Below are 6,000 nucleotides of genomic sequence, written 5' to 3'. Positions count from 1 at the left end.
TACACACGATGATGAATATGTCAACAACAATTATTACTGTCACAAGTCTTTCACCCGTGGAATGGTTTGGCCATTTTCAACTTTGCTTCTTTATGAATCCACCATCATGGTGTCCTTTTTTGGTGCAATGTTAGGGTGGTGATCATTATTCCATCCTTGTTTCAAAAATTTCAATTCTCAAATTGAATGGATGCATATGCCCAACTTGCTCTTTTCAAATACTATGACCTGTGATGAAAAGGAAATATAGCAACACCAAAAGTTAATACCAAATATCATAAACCATTTATGGGAACCATTCAAGTGATCAAAGACATTCTTTAAAACTTTCATATCTTTGTGTTTAGCTACCTCACATTCAATAATTAAGTGTAACATTTGGTTTTGTTCTTAATATTAGTTTGATTTGGTTTTATTGTTGGTGTGGGCTCATAAGTTGCATTTTATATTATTTATACATGGTATTTAGAGAAAAAAAAACATATTACTAATATACTATACCTAGTTAACAATGGTTAAAATTGAGAAAATTCTAGACTCGTTATCAGAAATCTTTGAAATTGTAATATTCATATTTTATCCACATCTAATCATATAATGTTTAAACTATCAACAAAAATATTTACACTTATTCATATATTATATGTAAAGTACTTCAAAATACATCCCTCTTCATAGGGAATTTAGTATTCACAAACATAAAAAGTGATAATAAAATAAAATAAAATATCTAATTTATCTACTCACTGGGGAGCTCTCTCACCAGCAATCTCATCTGCTCCCGTGAAAAAATACACGATAATCATAGATAAATAAAACAAAACACAGCAAACAATAGGGTACGATAGCTATATATCTTTTTATACAATTTCAATTTCAATTAACAAACATAAAGTCATCAACTCTCATATATTTTTACAAAACCATAAAGTGCTTATCATAATTCACCATTCACATTACTCATGTCAGACTTTTAGTGACCTACATACCCAGACACTTGACTCTACATTAGTGTATTGAAATTATAACTCATAGACATGCACTTGTCATATTATCATGTTTTCATCAAAACATAGTATCCCCTTCAAGAAATTCATACTCGTATGACACAGGTAAATTCATACGATCTGCTTTGATCAGTTCTTTCAAACCTCAGACTCAGTCATATGAACCTCCTTCGTCTCTCACTGTTTGACACTTTATATTTATATGATACTATACCATTAGAGCCAGAACCGTCCCTTTCATAGAGTTCTCACAAATCAATACACTCTCATATTAATCTCAACACAATATTTTCTTTCCTGAAAATACTATATCTTGATTCATCAATCATTTCACACATCATACATCCATTAAAGATCAAAATATAACTTATAAATATATAAATAAACATTCATTAAGATTAACAAAAACAATTACACAATAACTAAACAAACAAAATTAGAAAAAGATTTTTTTTATCTTGAGTGAAATGATTTACAAAATTGACTAAAGAGCGAAACACACACGTCACAACTGTGTGTCCGCATTTTTCAAATATTTTTAAGAGTTTGTTTTGTTCTCTTCTTTCTTATTATGAGTTTATAATAACTGTAATTTTATTGAATTAATACATGACATAAATTTACTAATGTTATTACAAATCTTATTATATATTGATATCCACACATGTTCTAAAAATGAGAACACTAATTTAGAGTATATTGATCTAAAATTCTTATTACAATAAATTATTCTTTAAATAGGATAAAAAAAATTTAGTGTTTATGAGTCTATTTGAACTTACCTGTAATATATAAGAACTACAAATTTTGTTAATAAATTCATTTATTAAATTATAACAACAACTGGGTATATTCTTTTTTAAAGAATAAATTATATATATTAAAGAGTAAGTTATTGTATACATGTTATTTCTAAAAAAAAGAAGTTATTTAATTATTTTGAAAAAAAATAAATTATTCAATTATTTATTTTATTAAATATAGAAATAATTTTTTTTATTAAAAGATGAATAATCTAAATATTGTAAACTTTTTATTTTGACAAAAAATTACTGTTATCTAAGAGTCATGAAAGCAAACTCAGTTTACATCTAAATATAACCTAAGGGTATCGAGATTTCAGAAAGTTTAATTGGTGACAAGGTATGAAGGAATATATAGTCAAGTATATAGTTATTCGTTTATCTTGTCAAAAATCAAAGGTTGAACAAATAATAATGACTAAGAAGTATGTTAACATAGTTTGGCATTCATGGGATGTGAGTGAAATAATATTTCCATGAGTTTATCACCTACGTATCACATACAATGAAGAAAAATGACTAAGTATGAGTAATATGAGATGGATTAATGAACACTACAAGAAAATAACAATGTCAACGAATTCAGCGGCCGAAAATAAGTGGTTGCAATTTGCGACCGAAATAGTCACCAAATACCCTTAGTGTTAAATCTGCAACCGAAATAGCGACCGAATGAATTGTTAATGATGTTAGTTAATTTTGCGACCGAACATGAGAGTGACAAAAACATCGGTTGCCAAAGTGGTGGCTGTTTTGAATAAATTGGGAAAAATTTATTTGTGACCGAATATGGTTATTTTTTAGCAACTGATTTTCTTTCGGTCGCTAAATATAATTTGCTTATTTTCTGTCACCGAATTAGCCACCGAATATGCTTATTTTTTAGTCACCAATTTTTTTTTGGTCGCTAAATGTAATTGTTTATTTCTGTCACCGAATTAGCCACCAAATATGTTTATATTTTAGCCACTGATTTTCTTTTGGTCGCTAAATGTAATTGTTTATTAATAATAATAATAATAATAATGTCACAACTCCGGTGACAAGTGAAATCGGTGAGCAAGTTCGAACAAAGAACGGTGACACTGCGAATCGAAGAAATGTGTCGTCATCGTTTCTCTGCACTACTTTCCACTCTTCCCCTCAGCCTTCCCTTTTGCCACCGAGAAATCACGACCACTCTTCACACCGATCTGAATCTCCTCGATTTAATTTCTACCACCGCGATGGATATCGCGAACGGCGTCGTGTTGAAGATGGAGGCACTGGAGCGCGATAATGCGCCGAAGAAGGATGAGATCCAGAGCTAAGGAAGCTGATCGAGTCGCTGCGACGAGAGGCGGAAGAGCTGGAGTCGGAGGTGAATGCCGCCAAGGAGGCCAGATCAGAGGCGGCGGCATTGAGCAGCGTGCTCGAGGATCAAGAGAGAACGCTGGTGTTTCTGGAGAGGGAGACGAAGACTTTGAAGTAGTTGAACGCAGAGTGCGAGATGAAGATGCGCGATCTGGAGCGAAAGATCGACGTTATGGAAGTGTGGAAAAACGAGGAGCGGAGCAAGAGAGTCCGCATGGAGGAGGAGATGAGATAAAAGGTTGGCGAGAAAGAGAAACAGATTGAAACACTAAAGCAGAGAAAAGGTTCGCGTACTTGCCGTTTTCTGAGCAAGTACTACAATTACAAGATTTCGAAAACGACTGAGCTGCACGGGGTGCAGTTCTTCATGAAATCACAGATGTTTGATGCAAATTCTCCGATGGGGACTGATGCTCGTGTGGTGGTTGAGGAAAGTGTGATAAAGGATTATCGGAGTGTGCTTCGGAGATACTGTCAGGTGGAGATGCAGAGCCAGAGTTGGAATAGGAATATGCCCACTCCTCACTGTGATAAGCTACAGAACTTTGCAGTCATGGCATGAAGGTATCTTCTTGTCTATTCACTTTGTTTCAGTTGAGCAATTGATCGAATTAGGTTAGTTTTTTAATGGATTGAAATGTATTTATTTATCATTGTTTTTTATCGGATTATGATTGTTTTGTTTTGAACTTAAAAGCGGTTTGGATAAATTCATTCACATGGCATGTTACTGGTTGCATGATTAATTGGATTTGGAACTGTGAGAGAATTTTTCTAAGGCTGAGATAAGGGGAAATAACTTTATTGCTTGTTGTCTAGGGTTCTTAGATTTGTTTTGCATTGATTTATGGGTTGTGGTGAATTTTGTTGAGTGTTGATATGGCTATTTTATTGCTTTGATTATTTAAAACTCTAATTAAGCTTTACATCCTGGGGTTATATGCTAGTGAAATGTCAACTGGTGCTTCTCTTATTATATATAGTGCAACCCAAACCCATGGTCTCCAAGAAAGATATTGTTGTGTATGGGTATGGAAGTGTGGCTTGGAAAGACCGCATGGAAGAATGGAGCAATGATGGAGGTTTTGGTGATGACTTTGAGGATGTTGATTTGCCCATGTAACTCCCCAACTTGATCAACATTTTTATTTGTTTTATTTAAGTTTCTTATTAAGCTACATAATTGGGGTGGATACTAGAGCACCTCTTTATAACATCAAACCCAATCCATTTTGCATTTGGAAAACATTAAGACTTAAAATCACTTGATGCTCTTATTGAGATGAGTAGTGGAAAGGTGAACATCCTGTGTTAAAGGCAATGGCAGCCTTTGCATCAATATTTATGGGAAACTCTTTGGAAGGAGGCTTGCTTCTTTCCATCTTTGGAAACTCTTTGGCACATATAGGTGAGTTAATTTTTGTTTCACAAACCAAGGTTTAAGTTTCATGTTCTGCAAAAAGTTTGATTATCTTGTGTGATGGATTCTGCAGCCAAAGAGCATTTCACCAGTCGATCGATCGTTGATGTCAGAAAGTTGAAAGAAAATAATCCAGACTTTGCCTTTGTTCTGGATACCAAGGATGATAAACTCCCCAATACATTTGTCTTGTCATACAAGAGAATTCCCGAGCATGATGAACTTTGGTTTTACACTTTGGTTTTCTTTAGAAGGTTAAACAGTGACTGATGTCTTGATATTGTTTTTTATGTTTTCAACTGGATAACCAGTTTTTACTGTAATCGTTAACTGATGTTCATAGTTATTCTTGGTGATTTGGATATAGTTTGTTGAAGATGGTTGCTGCCCCTTCAAGACATGTATTTGATGAAGACTTTTATGTACAATTCTTGTATATTTCTTTTTGCTTTAAGAATGTCTTAGGTAGAGTTTAGAGGTTGTTTAAGAGTAGGGTTTTTGCTGGGTAACTCACCTCTTAACCACTGACCATGTGATAAGAGCAAACACAAAATTTCTTAAACTGTTTTTCACATGTTTTACAAAAAACACGTTTACTGCATAAAAATAAATCTATTCTTTTCTAAATAAACGGATTCTTTTTTAAACTGATGCTTTGGCTAAGTCTTGTGAAAATTAGATTTTGTGCATCAAGTATTTTGACTAAGTCTTCTACCTTTCAAAACGACTGTGTTCTAATAGTTAAGTTTTTTTTGTTATCGTTTTGAAAAATAAATCTGTTCATCTGTAAATGAATAGATTCTTTTTTACTCTGGTGCCATGTCTAGCTTAAATGGTTTTCAGTTTTGTCCCTGCACCAGAATGGTTGACTAAGTCTCTTCACATATCAAATTCTCTAACTGCTTTTTGAAAATAAATCTGTTCATTTTATTTTCAATTTGTTCTTTTTATAACAACTTTAACTATTTTTCAAAAATCTATTATAAGTTGGTTTTCTATAAAAAGAAAACTTGTTTCTGAGTTTAATAATCGATCATACAATTGAGAAAACAAGTTTTGCATCAGAGAATTAAGGGTTTAGAAAGAATAAGCATTTTTTCTTGAAAGATTTCGAAAATCAAAAGTGTGCTTGTTCTTGTTTGGTTCCAAAGCTTGGTGAGAGGTGTTGCTACTGTTCAAGCAATTTGTTCTACTGGTTTAAGGCAGATTTCTGCATCCTCTATCAGGTGTATTCGTTTCACATTTCATTTCTTGTAAAAGTGTGGTTGTACACTCTTCTTGATAGGGTTTCTTGAAGAGTGTGTATGCTGAAATAGGGTTTTTCAGCAAGTGTACCTAAGTTCTTATAGGGTTCAAGAACAGTGGTGTTTGTGTTTGTTCGAATTGTGATTTAGTGAATTTCACCTTGGATTAGGTG

The sequence above is a fragment of the Phaseolus vulgaris genome, chromosome 11 (assembly GCF_051622355.1).
Source record: "Phaseolus vulgaris cultivar YP4 chromosome 11, ASM5162235v1, whole genome shotgun sequence".
Classification (NCBI taxonomy): Eukaryota; Viridiplantae; Streptophyta; class Magnoliopsida; order Fabales; family Fabaceae; genus Phaseolus; species Phaseolus vulgaris.
This window is presented reverse-complemented; position numbering follows the sequence as displayed.